This window comes from Panthera tigris, chromosome D3 (genome assembly GCF_018350195.1).
Source record: "Panthera tigris isolate Pti1 chromosome D3, P.tigris_Pti1_mat1.1, whole genome shotgun sequence".
Classification (NCBI taxonomy): Eukaryota; Metazoa; Chordata; class Mammalia; order Carnivora; family Felidae; genus Panthera; species Panthera tigris.
The window spans coordinates 32681109-32697829 of record NC_056671.1 but is presented as its reverse complement, the minus strand read 5'-3'; the positions used below and the strand labels follow the sequence as shown (position 1 = coordinate 32697829).

At 42.4% G+C, this 16721-nt stretch overlaps 1 protein-coding gene across 15 annotated transcripts in view; it reads right to left on the bottom strand.

The window, feature by feature from the left end:
• MPPE1 (metallophosphoesterase 1) overlaps positions 1–16055 on the bottom strand; it is a 56929-nt gene extending 40874 nt beyond the window's left edge. For 4 of the 15 annotated variants that reach the window (XM_042961340.1, XM_042961338.1, XM_042961339.1 and 1 more), the window contains exons 1-2: positions 14663–14796; positions 6824–6959 (exon numbers count right to left, since the gene is read on the bottom strand). The gene's annotated coding sequence lies outside the window, so the exon portion shown is untranslated. Of the gene's footprint in view, positions 1–531; positions 816–4327; positions 4367–6823; positions 6960–14653; positions 14797–15350 lie in introns of those variants that run through there. The other 11 variants (XM_042961327.1, XM_042961335.1, XM_042961328.1 and 8 more) reach the window with 10 other exon arrangements.
• Between the last annotated feature and the right edge of the window lie 666 nt (positions 16056–16721).

The following is a 16721-nucleotide window of genomic DNA, read 5'->3' as shown; positions in this document are numbered from 1 at the left end:
GGATGTTCTTTCCTGCTTTGTCAACAGGGGTTACAAAGTAAACAAAAAGGTCTATCCAAGATTACTAGGGTGATATCTAAAAGACTTAAAGGCAACTTGAAAAGGCTCGGGTCAAAGATCAGGATATCTGAACCTCAACAAAGATAACAATTACAATGAGTTAAAACCCATGAGATACCTTGAAATCCATGAGTTCATATTAATATTGTTTTAAAAAATTAATTTGGGGGGCACCTAGGTGGCTCAGTCAGTTAAGCATGTGAGTCTTGATTTAGGCTCAGGCCATGATCTCCAGGTTTGTGAATTTGAGCCTCACATTGGGCTCCATGCTGACAGAGGAGTCTGCTTAGGATTCTCTCTGTCTCTCTGTCTCTCTGTCTCTCTCTCTCTGCCCCTCCCCCATTCAAGCTCTTTCAAAGTAAATAAACATTTTTTGAAAATAGATAATAAAATAAGAAACTAATTTTTGAACTGCACCATGAAAATATAATCAACACAGCAAACAAATAAAGAGAAAGAATTAAAATGTACCCTGGTTTTCTTATATGAACTGTACACTGGGTTAGTAAAGAGTTGATCTCGAAATGTTTTATGGAAGTACTCCAAGTGAATAGATGAAAAAGACAGGATATAATTAGATTATGTCTACTTTGTAACTCCTGTTGAATTAATATCACTGAGAAGTGACAAGTTCTAGCATTACACATCAGGCATTAGGTCTCTTCTGCCTGAGGAAAGAACACACCATCTTCTGTTCTTGCCAAGGGGAAGAAGCCGATCAAGCTTCCGATCAAGGTGACAACGTGCATGGCATACTGAGGAAAAAGGAACATGTTAAACTGGGTGTGAGTGTGCTACCAGCAAAATCCAGGCTGTGGGAAATTCTACAGGACAAACTCTACGGGCCTTCAACAAATAGATTGTAAGGAAAGGAGAGGATGGCAAATGGAGCTTGAAAGAAAAATTTTTTAATCTTGATTCACTTTTGAGAGAGAGAGACAGAGACAGAGCATGAGCGGGGAGGGGCAGAGAGAGAGGGGGACACAGAATCTGAAGCAGGCTACAGGCTCTGAGCTGTCAGCACAGAGACCAACGTGGGGCTTGAACCCACGAACCGTGAAATCATGACCTGAGCCAAATTCAGACACTCAACCGACTGAGCCACCCAAGTGCCCCACAAATGGAGCTTTTAAATTAAAAGAAACTATGACGAAAACCAGGGGTCATATATAAGTGTTGAATCACGAAACTGTAAACCTGAAACTAATATTGCACTGTGTTAACTCACTGGAATTTAAATAAACACCAAAAAAAACCCAAAAAACAAACAAAAAAAAACCCACCTGAGTGGCTTAGTCAGTTAAGCGTCCAACTCTTGGTTTCAGCCCAGGGGATGATCTCATAGTGGTAAGATCTGTGCTGACAGCAAAGAGCCTGCTTGGGATTCTCTCTATCTCTCTATCTCTCTCTCAAAAATAAACAAATAAAAACAAAATAACTTAAAAATAAATTAAAAGAAGCTCAAAAGACCTATAAAAAATGGACAAGACCAAACTACATTGTCTATGTGGGTAGTAAAATGACAAAGACACATAGGAAAGTGATTATTATGAAAGTCAAGATAATGGTTATTTTGGGGGGGCAGAGTGATGTGACTGAGAACAGCAACTGGGTAGGGGGTTCTGGGGTGTCTGGAAAAGTTGTACTTCTTGACCTGAGTGGTGGTTTCAAGAGTGTTTGCTTTATAATAATTCATAGCCCACACATTTGGTCTGTGTGGTTTCCTGTGCCTGGGTTTTATTTTATAATAACTTTTAATTCTAAAATACAGAAAGGAAAACTGTGAAATTGGAGTTAATGTGTTTCATTAACACTATAAAATGTATCCAATTTATTCATTGGAAACTTGAGTTTTCATAAAAACGTTATTGCTCATAAAAACATTTTTTCTCGCTTTGATCAAATCCCTGAGTGTGCCCAAAGATTGTCAAGAAATCGGTCAAGTATAGACTGAATATTATTCAAGATTAAGTAATTTCAAGAGCAAAAGTGCTCTTTTTGAAATCCTTCCAAATGTATTACAGCAACAATACAAATACATATATAGTTTTTAATATGGGTGTGGAAGCATTTTAATGTTTAATATAATGCAATGGGATTTTTAATTTGAAACAAGCCTGGAGCTTACAAAGTTCTTGAAATGGCCTGGAATGGGTGCCATCCGATGACTTGGAACTGGATATAACCGGATATGTCGCCATGACTCTACGCAACCTTATGTTTAGTGCAGTAGTTAGGCATTTCAACTGTGGGACTAACCTCCTGGACCTAAGGCCCAACTCTACTGCTCATTAACTGTGTGGTCTTGGACAAGTTCCTTAATCCCTTGTTCTGGATCTGTAAAGTGGGAATGATACCACTATCTACTTCATAATATTGTTGTGAGGATTAAACCCTTTACTAGATATAAAATGTTAGATGGGGCACCTGGGTGGCTCAGTCGGTTAAGCATCCAACTCTTGATTTTGGCCCAGGCCATGATCTCACAGTTCATGAGATGGAGCCCCACATTGGGCTCGCTTTCACTCTCTCTCTCTCTCTCTCTCTCTCTCTCTCTCTCTCTCTAAGAAAGAAAGAAAGAAAGAAAGAAAAGAAAGAAAGAAAGAAAGAAAGAAAGAAAGAAAGAAAAAAAGAAAGAAAGAAAAGTTTTTAAAAAGCTTTAAATCTTGGGTTTTACCAATTTGACAATAAATTTCATATATTGGAAACAAAAAATAAAAAAAATAAAAATAAAAATAAATCTTGGGTTTTATATGAAAGAGACCTCAGATTGCATTATGACACATAAACTAGCCTTTGATACTGTGTTAATCATCGCCAATCCCTGTGGCAATCCAGAGTAATTGAAACAATTTAATTAGTTTATAGGTCATGTCATGGTTCAGTTACTTTTCATATGTAGACCCAGCCAGTTTCAGAAGAAAAGAGAATGCATTTTCAACTATGGTAAATGAATCAGAAGAAAAATATATTACTAATTCCAGTAAGTAATTACCTTTTTATTTTTTAATATTAGCTTCTTATACTGTTTGCTGTTCCTGTCATTTTTCTCTGCCTGTTCCCCCTTTAGTGATGATCTCTTTCTAGGGATATTCTTGTCCCCAATGTCACCACTAGGAAAAAGAACAGGCTGTAGGAGTATCTTAAATACTTTATTCACTGCTGTATCCCCAGAAATTAGCACAATGCCTTAAACAGAATTTAATTGGGCCATCTTAAAATAATTCATCTTGAATTAATTATTAAGATGAACTTGGATATTTCACTCAGAAAAAAAAAAAAAAAAGCAACTTATCCTGATACAGATTTGAAAATGTCCTTTCTGTACCCAAGCGACTCCAGCTTGGTGGCCCAGGTACTCCAACTCCTGGTGGCTGCCCTCTTCCTAAAAGTCCATGCATCAACTCTGCAAGCACTGCTCAACAGTCATCTTACTGTTTTCTACATGTGAGTCTTGCCTTCCCAAGAAAAATGCATTCTCCTTAAGGATACAAACCATTTCTCATCAACCTCACTCTGGATTACTGGAAAGAGATGATTAAATACCTAAAGCCTAATGGTTAGAGGAGACTTTCTAAAGATTGAATTTTCATTTATATACATATCTTCATGTAGAAATCAATAAAAGACTTTCAAAAACAAGTGTATGTAATAGAAATATTATTTCAAGAGGAGAAGAAAATGTAAGATTTCTGACTTTAAAAAGAGCATGTTAGGGGCGCCTGGGTGGCTCAGTCGGTTGAGCGTCTGACTTTGGCTCAGGTCATGATCTCTCTGTCCATGAGTTCAAGCCCCATGTTGGGCTCTGTGCTGACAGCTCGGAGCCTGGAGCCTGTTTCAGATTCTGGGTCTCCCTCTCTCTCTGCCCCTCCCCCACTCTGGCTCTGTCTCTCTTTCTCTGTGTCAAAAATAAATAAACATTAAAAAAAAGAGATAACAAAAGCAAAAATGAACTACTGGGACCTCATCAAAATTAAAAGCTTCTGCACAGTGAAGGAAACAATCAGCAAAACTAAAAGGCAACCGACAGAATGGGAGAAGATATTTGCAAACGACATATCAGATAAAGGGTTAGGATCCAAAATCTATAAAGAACTTATCAAACTCAACACCCAAAAAACAAATGATCCAGTGAAGAAATGGGCAAAAGGCATGAACAGACACTTCTCCAAAGAAGACATCCAGATGGCCAACATGAAAAAATGCTCCACATCACTCATCATCAGGCAAATACAGATCAAAACCATAATGATATACCACCTCATACCTGTCAGAATGGGTAGCATTAACAACTCAGGCAATAACAGATGTTGGCCAGGATGCGGAGAAAGAGGATCTCTTTTGCACTGCTTGTGGGAATGCAAACTGGTGCAGCCACTCTGGAAAACAGTATGGAGGTTCCTCAAAAAATTGAAAATAGAACTACCCTACGACCCAGCAATTGCACTATTATGTATTTATCCAAGGGATAGAGGTGTGCTGTTTCGAAGGGGCACATGCACCCCAATGTTTATAGCAGCACTATCAACAATAGCCAAAGTATGCAAAGGAGCCCAAATGTCCATCGATGGATGAATGGATAAAGAAGATGTGGGATACACACACACACACACACACACACACACACACACACACAATGGAGTATTACACGGAAATCAAAAAGAATGGATTCTTGCCATTTGCAACTACATGGATGGAACTGGAGGGTATTATGCTAAGTGAAACTAGTGAGTCAGAGAAAGACAAATATCATATGACTTCATTCATATTAGGACTTTAAAAGACAAAACAGATGAACATAAGGAAAGGGAAACAAAAATGATATAAAAACAGGGAAGGGGACAAAACATAAGAGACTCATAAATATGGAGAACAAACTGAGGGTTATGGGAGGGGTTGTGGGAGGGGGAATGGGTATGGGGTATGGGGCACTAAGAAATCTACTCCTGGGGGCGCCTGGGTGGCTCAGTTGGTTAAACGTCTGATTTCGGCTCGGGTCATGATCTCATGGTCCGTGAGTTCAAGCCCCGCGTCAGGCTCTGTGCTGACAGCTCAGAGCCTGGAGCCTGCTTCAGATTCTGTGTCTCCCTCTCTCTCTGACCTTCGCCCGTTCATGCTCTGTCTCTCTCTGTCTCAAAAATAGATAAAACATTTAAAAAAAATAAAAAAAAAAAAAGAAATCTACTCCTGAAATCATTGTTGCACTATATGCTAACTAATTTGGATGTAAATTAAAAAAAAATTAAAATAAAAGGAAAAATTAAAAAGTAAATAAATAAAATTTATAAATAAATAAATAAGCGTGTTCATTTTTTTAAATGTATATAGGTGGGTATAAATCACAATGACACTTATATTTCCTTGGACATATTTAAAAGACAGATGTAACAGTTTCATTTAAATGTGTTGACAATTGCATCAGATTAGCAACTATTTAAACTTATAAAGAAATTATTCGAAGACTATTTAATGTGGGTGAGGGGGTACAGTTTTTCAAAATCCCTTTAAGGTTATATGATTAAAAAACTGAAAATTGGCTTTATGGCCAGTGGCTCAGTTGGTTGAGCATCCCACTTTAGCTCAGGTTATGATCTTGTGGTTCATGGGGTCACGCCCCAGGTCAGGCTCTCTGCTGTCAGTGCAGAGCCTACTTTAGATCCTCTGTCCCCCTCTCTCTCTCCTCCTCCCCTGCGCGCGCTCTCTCTCTCTCTCTCTCTCTCTCTCTCTCGCACACACACAAAAACAAATAAACATTTTAAATAATAATAATACTAAAAATAAAAAGCTGACAATTATTGAGCTAAATGAGAGGAAATATTCTCCCCACCCAAAATGAGAAGGTTGAGCCCTTGATCTTTTAATATAGACACGTTCTAGTTTTATTCACACAAATACATCCTACATAAACCAAAAAGTTATTAGGGAACAGTGACATGTTTGTGAGCACTTCATTCTTAGCCTTAGTTAAGCCAGGCATGGGAGATATTTGTATACAACAAATAAAAATCACTATATGCCAAACAAACCACAAAACACACCACATAACTTCATCACAAAAAAAAAAAAAATGATCTTCTCTGCTTTTCCCCCCAGAATCAATCGCAGTTATTAAGTAGTTTTTATGTATCAACAATGTGTTAGTCTGGGGCACCTGGCTGGCTCAATCAGTAGAGCATCAGACTCTTGATCTTGGGGTGGTAGGTTTGAGCCCCACATTGGGGGTAGAGACTGCTTTAAAAAAATAATGTGTTAGCTTGTATGAGTGAATGCAATAATTTCTCTTTCTTTGAGGCATTCACTGAATTAGTGAATACTGAGCCGTTGTTCTTAAAGGAAATGTTAGGTTAGGTTCCTGCACACCACTGGTCACAACATTTTCATTAGCAAATCAAGGCAGAACCTTGTGTGATGTGTGTTTCTGTTTAAAGACACCTTCTTTAATACATGTTGCTGATTTATTATCCTTTAGGACACAGCCTACAGCACCCTCAGCATCTCCTAAATGAAGCTTATCTAACACAGGCACTTTCTCTATAAGGCATATCACACCTTCTTGCTAAGCTTAGGAACACTGGACCACATTTCAGCATTACACTTGGGGCCTGTTGTAAACAAGACAGCCAACAAAAAGCACAAAGATGCAAAACACAGGCCACTAAATAGACTCCGAAAGGATTCTTATTCACAGCGTGAGAGCTGAAACAAGGCCACAGAGAGGGCCTTGTGTGACCTCAACTGGAAATACATATATTGGGAAATTTACCTTTTTTGTCACTTGCATGTATCTGTGAATGATCTTGGGGGTTACAGATAAATTTTAGGAAGTAGGCAAATTCAGAAATACAGGATCCAAGGATAATGAACATCAATTGTAAATACATGCTCGAGAAATGTTAACTCTGGAAAGAAAGACAAAAAGAAATTTAAGTGTTAAGGTAGGTAGACTTTGGATAAGATAGAGGAAGTAGGGTATTGTCTAATGTAACATAAGACCAAGATTGAAATGGTATCTGTATTAGTTTCCTATTACTGCTGCAACAAATTATCAACAAATACAGTGGCTTGAAAAGCAGACTTATTATCTTACACTTCTGTAGGTTATAAGTCCTACATGAGTCTCATTGGGCTAAAATCAAGATGTTGGCAAGACTGAGTTTTCTGGAGGCTCTAGGGGAGAATCCATTTCCTTGCCTTTTATAGCATTGAGAGGCCATCCATATTCTTTGGCTCATGGTCACTTCTTCCATCTTCAAAGCCATCAATGATGGATCTAATCCTTTTCCCATGACACTATTCTGACTTCCTCTTCCACCTCCCTCTTCTACTTTTAGGGATTTTATGTGATTTTACTGGGCTCACATGGATAATCCAGGATAATTTCCCCTTTTCAAGGTGAACTGATCAAAAACTGAGGATCTTTTTTCCTCCTAACACCAAACATGTAGCATCTTTCCAAACGCTACTGCTCCAATTTTCTAACACCAACTAAGTGTCTTACAACTCAGTTCAATTCTGACACTAACTATCCATAGTTAGCATCAGACTCCACAGGTTTAAAGATTGGTCCCACAAGACTGCCCTCATTTCAGATACCAGTTGCAAGTATCGGGTGCCCAGGTTAGCCTCACTTCTCTTCGACTTGGCTACAAAGTCAGAGGTTCCCCCAGGGTGCCTGGGTGGCTCAGTCAGTTAAGCATCCAACTTCAGCTCAGGTCATGATCTCATGGTTCATGGGTTCAAGCCCCACTTCTGGTTCTGAGATGACAGTTCAGAGCCTGAAGCCTGCTTCAGATTCTGTGTCTCTCTGCCCCTTCCCCACTTGTGTGCTCTCTCTCTGTCAAAAATGAATAAACACTAAAAACAATTTTAAATCAGGGGTTCCCACAATACAACCCTACATATACAATGACTCTAAGAACTCAGGAAACTGCTATCCTTGCTACTAAATTTTAAAGGATACAAAGACAGCCAAATAAAGAGGCACATAAGGCAAGAACCAGAAGTACCCCGAGTGCAGGAGCCTCTATCCCTGTGGAGATGAGATGTGCCACCCTCCCAGCACATGGATGTGTTTGCCAACTTGGAATCTCCTTAGATTTTTATGAAGTTTTACTATGTAAGCATGATTGTGGCCTTTGGCAACAATCTCAATCTCTAGTCCTCCCCTCCTCCCCAAAGGTTGGGGAGATGAGGCTGAAAATTCCAAGATTCTAATCAACTCTTGACTTTTCTGGCAACTGGCTCTTACCCTGATGCTATCTGGGGTAGCAAGAGTCACCTCCTTGGAACACCTCCTCACTTAGGAATTCTAAGAGTTGTAGGAGCACTGTTTCAGGAAGTGGGGACAGAGACCAAATATCTTTCTTATCTTACCACAGCAACTTTAATTGCATCTACAACTGTAATTCCCTTTTGCCATGTAAGGTCACATATACACAGAGTCTAGGGATAAGAATGTGAACATCTTTGGCGGAGGAAGGGGCGTCATTCCACTAACCACAGCATCTATTGCAGTTTGCAAGCACTAAACGATAGTGCTTTAGGAACCTTGATGTGCCAACATTATGGTGCTTGGATGGAGGATCAGCCAAAAGGCTGAAGCCAAAGCACTACATTAGGGTGATGGAGAGAAAATAGAGAGGGAAGAGTCTGCAGGGCATTGTCAAAGCAGAAATAATAATTATGTAACAAATATGGAGCTCGTGACAGTTCTGTTGGATCATACCCTACAATTAGTACGTGGGTTTTCTGATGAACTAGTAAATGCGTTATGAGCATGTTGGTGATCTGCATTAGTTTTAAACAAACACCTAAAAGTCTAATTCTAGGGATCCAAATTTTCCCTGCTGACAAACTACCTTCTTGTTACCATGGAGAAATTTGGAAGCACCTCATTTATATTCCTTACCTCCTTCCTCCCTCCCTCACCTCACCTCACACTACGTCCAACACTAGCTGATGTGGATATGGGATGTGGGGAGGGAGCACAGAGAGAGAGACACCCTGCCCACAGGCTTCATTCTATCCCATGATATCAGTGGCCAACCTACCAGTGACTTGTGGATGAGACTTTATCCTGTGGGCCCATAATCAGCAGCCTTTTTCTCCGTGCCTTCCCAGAACACTTTTACAGGTTTCTAAGCCATCACCTCCTCTTCACCATAATCAACATCCCTTACAACACTTCCAATGTAAAAAATCGCACAATGATAAGTTGGTTTCACAGTTGGTCAGTAATTGCCAAAATCCCTCCAGATGGCAAATGTGCCTAGGCATCTCCATTTTAGATATACACTCATTTTTTTCTAAAAATGAAGATTGTAGCAGTTTAAGAAGTATGGTTCGGGGGCGGGGGGGGGGGGTGGAGATTGACCATGTGACTTTGATGTGATTTAGACAAATGAGAATATTTCTTGAAATCTAAGACATCATCAGCTGTGACATGCACCACTATTTTAGGCTCTGGGGATCTGGGGCAAGGGTCTCTCATGAGGTTGCCGTTAAGCCACCTGCTGGGGCTGCCATCATCGGGGGCTAGAGAATCCATTTCCAAGCTCACTCACATATTTGATGGCAGCGTCCGGTTCCCCCTGGCTATTGGCCAAATACCCCAGTTCCTTGCCAGTAGCCAAACTGTCAGCAACCTGAATGTCTCCCCCCAAATGAGGCGAGCCCAAGATGGTGAAAGCCATAGCCTTTTATAGCCCGATCACAGAAGTAACACACTGACTTCTGCCATGTTCTATTGGTCACACAGATTAACTCTGGTACAATATGGGTGAGGACTCTACAAGGGCATGAATATCAGGAGGCTGACTACCACAGTAACATATTACCGAAAGGAATGTGAAACTAATTTGCTTCATTAAGTGACATTTATTGAGCACTTACTATACACCTTGCCCCATACTAAACACTAATAACTCGTTTAAGACAATTAAGTGAGACCCATAATCCCGTGAGATGAACCCTGTTATTATCACTTTTTTTTGACAATCATGGAAACTAAAACGTAGAAAGGTTAAGTAACCTATCCAAGGTCACTAGCCAGTCAGAGTGAGGGCTGAGACTTCTGATTTTTCACTAAAATGCTACCCAGCCTTCACTTCAATGTATATTATTGAATATGTCAACAAAGAAATTCCACTAGATAATTTGAAAACCTCCAAGATTCTTTATGGTTTCTTGACTATTGCCCTCACCAGTCCATAAGAAAGTACTTGATTGTGTTGTGACACTTTTAAAACTTTAGCTTATTTCATTTGCTTTGGTAATTATTTATAATTGTTTAAATCAACCGTGATGGACTTCAGCTCTGGTGCCATCTATACCTTCACGTAAGAAAGGATCAAAACTGCCTGCTTTGGCTCACACGATAGTAGGTATCATTTCAAAAGCTAGGACAGAATAAAGTGCAGACCTTCAAAGAAATATGACCAATTTTCTCTGAAGACGTAATAGTCAACACAGTTTTAAAATTATTTTCATAACTTTACAAAAGAAATATAAGACAAAGGAGACTACTTTTTATGCTCATGTAGATATGTTCAAATATTAATTATCTCAAACACCTGTCAAGAGTAGACACAATCACTCTCCCCCTATATTCAATAACAGTAAAAAGAAAAAGTAATGTAACTTTTAGACTGCTCTGAGAGCACAAAGTACAGTAAGTCTTACTTGTGACCCTAAGACTCATCACCTCCTATGATGCATTCTAACCCATTCTGATAAAGAAACAGACCCAGAGATTATGAAATTAGTTCACTGGGTTTCCAATTCAGATTAGATAAAGTAATTTTCTTAAATTCCTGCAAGTAAAACCTACTAGAGTCATCAGTATGGAAACTGCCATCACACCAGGAAGAAAATAAGGATTTAAGGTACTCACCGTTGGATCAGCTAGATTGAGTTTGGAATAGCAACCAGTTGTAACTAAGCAAAGAAAGCAGTGGGTCTGGTATTCATGGAGAGTCAGTTCATTGTTAAACTCTTCCTTGAGGAGCACAGAGCTAATGAAGGCTATCCTTGGGTGGTTAGGTGGGGTCTGGCTAAGGCTCAAGAGTAGGAGCAGGGAAGACCAAGCTGAGAAGACCAGTGGTCCAGACCATCATAGAGTAGGGGTGCTCCCAGTACAAGGGTGGGGGACAGAGAGGAGTACAGGTGTGGGGGAAAGGGCGGGGTGAGGGGGCAGGAATCCAGCAGACAGTAGAGAGTTCGGGGACTCAACACTGCTGCAGGCTAGATAGTGCTCAAAGAAACAACTGATACTGACAAGTGTGAGGGCCAAGTTGGAACCTCGAGGCCCAGGTCTCTGATTCCACTCTTTCTGGCTCTTTAGGGAGCAGAGGCCCCAACAGACTGGCTAGTGACGGGGTACTCTGAGCCCAGCACCCAAGAACCACATGAACACTGAGTATTCGGCTCCTTGTGTTTCCTCAGCTCACAGCACAGAATTCTGCAGGAGTCTGAAACTTGGGAAGTTAGCCAACAAAAGAATATACCTAGAGCTATTTCGCTCACAGTTTTTGTTCTGGATGCATATCAGATTCTCAAAAAATTGTTTTGTTCATTAGAGAAAGAGAGAAAGAGAGGAAGGGAGATGAAAAGGGAAAGAATATGGAGAAGGAGGAGGAAGAGGGGGAATGAATGAGAGTGGGTCAAAGGAAGGAAAGAGGGAAAGAAATAGAAGAAACACAAAGATGAAAAAAGAAAGGAAGGAAGGAAGAGAGGGAGGGAAGGACATCAGTTTGGTGGGACGATGCGCATGCACAAACACACACACACACACACACACACACACACACACACCACTGTGATCACCCTAAAGAAATTAGCTATTTCTCAGCTCTGCCTATTATCTGAGCCACTCCTTAGGACATCCTTTGGGGTAGGAGCAGATGTTGGCTGGGATAACGCTATAGATTTTGGTTTAAATTTATTTTGTCTCTAGGGTAATTTATTTTGTCTCTTTGCTTTTCTCTGAAACATAAAGACAAAGGGTCTCAAGGCAAATAATCGTCAGTCAGAAATACTAAAAGTGGTCAGGTTGTGAACTAATTAGACTCATGCCTAGGATACAAGGACTATTAATGTCCCCAGCAGGTGGCGCAAGCTGCCCTCTACTGTGATGAGACTTCCCAGATCCCTACAGTGTTAAAATAAGTTTCCTCTTCACATTATGTTTCAAACAGCAGATCCTAACCAGGTAAGGGGTTGGGTTAGGAAAGAGATCGTTCAGCACGATTCCAAGAGACACTAAGTAGGGAAGACAAAATCTGGAGGCTTTTAATTTTATTTCTCAGGTTAAACTGTTTAAAAACACTCATCGACCTCACAAATAATATTGTTCCATTCATATCATTTTGGGCTCTGAAAACTTAAGAATTCTTTCAAGACAGAGTTTTAGATTAAGTGCCAAAGGACAACAAAGTACCAAGAATTAGGATATCTGAAAATATTTGTATTAATTGGTGAAGAGTTTATAATGGAGAAGGCTTTCCCATAACAAATTGAAGATAAATCAATTCTGAAGGAAACCTCGAGAAAGGGGATGTTGATTAGAGATTGTTGAGATCAGCCAACATAGAAATTCTGCTGCTTCGCTAGTTTCTTACAAATAAATACAGTGTTCCTGCTCACACTTTCAGCTCGGGGCTATGCATTTTTTTTGTGAGCAAGCAAACAGTAGAACTGAAAACATTTGCATCCCTGGGGATGAGGTAACCCTTTTTTGGGAAGGTAGGGAACATAATATGTTATCCTTGGAGTCATCTCCAAAATCTGGGACAGAAAACAGAAACTTATTAATTAAGTCTTCTTAAATGTCTGCCCTCATATGTTTCCAAAGAAACAAGAGTTTGGAATGTTCAGGTCAGTGACTAATTTCCAGTGAATAAGCTGTCCTGCCAGCACCTACTGCCTTCCTTCCCTCACATCCATTGATGTTTTAACTCTGCGTCTGCTTCCCTGTTGGTCTGCCACTAGAGCTTTTACTTGTTAAGGATATTTTAAAATATAAAAGTCGCATGTGCGAACAGCAAGAAATTTGAAAACGCTGAAAGGCATAAAGGAGAAATTTCCCATGACTGAGTAGATATTGGCAACACCTACTTCTCACAAAGAGCTTGTGCCCAGAATAGACAGAGAACTCTGACAAATCAATTTTTAAAAAACGATAAAGAAAAATAAATAAATAAATAAATAAAAATAAAAATAAAATAAAAAACGATAAAGAGAAAAAATTAGCAATAGGTTTGAACAGACACTTCACCAAAGAGCATACTCAAATGGGCAATCTCAATTCTGTTAATAACCAGCTGTCAATGAAAACCATGGTGTGCATGAGGGTTTTAAAGTCCACAAATTCTTTGCTACTTCTCCCTTCAAGACATGGGGACTAGTTCCTTCGAGGGCAGTCTAGGAGTAAACACTGGTTTCCAACAGAGAGAATAAAGCAGATTGAAGTGTGTGGCTTCCCCCTCGCCCCCTCTCTTGGATCACTCAGACAGGACCACGGGCTGCCATGTTAGGTGGCTGCCCAAGGAGCTTTAGGGAGGCCAACACCAAGAGCAACTGGGGCCTCTAGCCAAACTCTGAGTAAAAGACCCTGAGCAGAACTGCCCTGCTAAGTCTCTCCCAAAGAAATGGTGATCCACAAAAACTGTTGAGATAATGAATTTCTTAAGCCACCAAATTTGGGGGGAATTTGTTATGCAGATGACATACACTAGGATACCACTGCACATATACCAGAAGAGCTGAATTTAAAAAAAAATTTTTTAAGTTTATTTATTTTGAGAAAAAGACAATATGAGGAGGGGAGGGGTAGAGAGAGAGGGAGAGAGATAGAGAATCCCAAGCAGACTCTGCACTGTCAGCACAGAGACTTACGTGGGGCTCGAACACAAAACGGTGAGATCGAACACAAACCTGAGCTGAAAGCTTAACCAATTGAACCACTCAGGCGCCCCAGAATAGCTAACATTTTTAAGTTTGAGGTACGGAGAACTCATTACAATGTGCAACATGGCAACTCTCATTGCACTGCCGCTGATGGGTGTGTAACCCGTGCAACCATTCTAGAAAACCGTGTACATGATCTACTGAAGTTGAACATATGCATGCCCTATCATGCGTTTCCACTGCTGGGACACACAGACAGAAATGCACGCACATTAGGCATTGAAAATCACGTACAACAATATTCACAACAGCATCATGTCATAGCTCAAACTGAAAATATGACAACAGTATTTGGATAAATAAAAGGCAGTGTGTCCACGGAGTGATAAGCAGCAGCGACAATCCATGAACTATCGCTGCGTGTAATAAGCCAGCTGAGTCTAACTCCCATGATGCATGAAAGAAGCCAGGCACAAATTAACCCAGAATAGGTTCTATAGTCAGCAACCAGTAAGGAGAGAGAAACCACACCAGCTAACCCAATAGGCAGGAAGTATCATAAAGAACATAAAGAACAGTTAACTAGGTATAAAGATATTAACTAGATGACTAAAAGTCAAAAACAGGTATCAGGGAGGTAGCTACCACCTCCTAGGACTGGGGCACAAGAAGAAAAAAGCTGAAATACCTGAAATACCTGAAATCCAGAAGCTTGGAGGCAGCCCCCTCCCCAACCGTCTGGTGCTGGGACCGGTGTCTTGGGGTGCGCTCAGAGGGGTTCTCTAACTGCTGCGATGCGAAAATTACAAACTAGACTCGATTACTGCTGCCGGAAAGCGCTGCTGGCACTGGGGCGGGGGGGGGGGGGGGGGGGGGGGGGCAGGTTGCTAGGGTGACGTTGGCAGGAAAGGGAGCCAACAGGAAGCCAGCGGGAAGAAGCAAGTCCCTCCCCTCTCCTGCGAGCTGCAGGTTCCCTGCAGCTGGTTTCCAGGGGAGTCTGGCGGATCAAGGGACAGGGGACAGAGGGATGGCGCTGAGGCAGCCTCACCCGCAGCGCGAGGCGGACGGGAGCGTGGGTCTGGAACCGAGAGGCGGCACAGAGAGCATACATGAACGTTCAAAAGGAAACAAAATGGACACGTGGTGTTAATGTTGGGACAACGGTTACCTCGGGGTGGGGGTAGGGATTTCTCGAGCACTGAGCCCTCCTACAAGGGGAGCTTCCGAGGTGCTAGGGACTTCGAGTGCGCTCACCTGGGCGATGGGCATAGCCCTGTGTGGGCAAAGCCTTCCCTTAACAGCCTGCTTTCCGGTTATAAAAGGCAACAAAAGGTTCCAGGAGGTTCAACTCAGTGTAACCCAGTGACTACTTACTGAAATCTCACCTAAACTTGAAGATGGGCCTCTTCTTGGAATGTTTCCCAGATCCTTTTATTCGCATGGGTCTCTTCCTCCTCTGAAGTCTTAGAAAAGCCGTCGACAGATTTCACAACGTAACGCAAATTGGTGTCATGGATTACATCCAAGGAGCTAGTTTCATCTTCCCAAAGAGGTGATAAACCTGAGGCCAGAAACTCAATTACCCCCCGGGTGGCATAGCTCCGGACTGAACTCAGGTGTCCATAAATCCGTTATCTGTTATCTAATAATCAGCTTCAAACCTAACCGAAATGCTGATGAGTTAAGCAGCCTCGTTTGACACGAGCTAACTAGAATATATGAAAGAGGCCACTGTTTTGAGTTTCTTTATCAAGAAAGGGAAGGCCCAAAGATGACCCGGTAAGTGTACCGTCTTCAAGGGAAAAACAAAATCCTTTTATGGAAAATTCTGTTTTCCCTATTATGTTGAGAGTGAAAATGCTTCCGGCACAGGAACCAGAGCGTCTGGGCCGCCGCAGGCGGTGGGTGCCACGCGCGACCTTTGCCCCACTTCAGGCGGCGGCGTTGACGCTTCTCCCCGCGGGCGGCCTCGGCCCCTTCTCCTCCTCGCTCAATCCTCGCTCAAGCTTGCACGAGAGCAGGCACTCGTCCCTTGCCATAAAGAGCCGCTCTTCACACGTCAGCCAGGCTATTTTTAAAGGCTCTCCTGGAGATCCCCAAAGTAAAAGCATCGCGGGGCGGGGCCGCCGCCCCGCCGGGTCCTCCGGGTCTCCACGCTGCAGCCCGGCCAGCGAGAGGACCGTCCCCAGACACCCGGGAGAGCACCGCCCCCGGCCCCCGGAGGGAGGACAGTCCCCGGACACCCAGAAGGGTTACCCCCAGACCCCGGGGATCCGCCCCCAGAAGCCCCCGGAGGGGCTGTCCCCACCCTGTCCTGCTCTCTTCCTCCTTGGCGTGGCCGCCGCCGCCTTCCTTCCACGCTCTCCCGGGGAAAGGCCGCCCTCTAGGCCTCCTTGCTTTCCCCTTTCCCAGGACTGACGATGGCCCTCTGCCCACCCTTGGGCCGCCCGGAAGCTTCCTCTTTAATGGCCAGGGGCCCATACGACTCGAGTCTCAGATTTCCCACCCCTCCCCCGCGTCTGTGCCCCGCCTTCCCCCAACCTGTCACCCAAGGCGGGGGGCCAAGGCGGGCGTGGGGGCGGACCTTGGCGTGGCTGCTGCTTGAATCGCGGCCCTGGACCCTTTTTGGCTGTTGTCTCTGGGCAGCCTAGGCCAGGCGAGTCTGGGACAGGTTCAGGGGTCTTATTTAGCTCCTATAAAGGGAGGACTTCACCCTCCCATCCACCACCCAGCAAAGAGCCTACAGATGTCAGAAA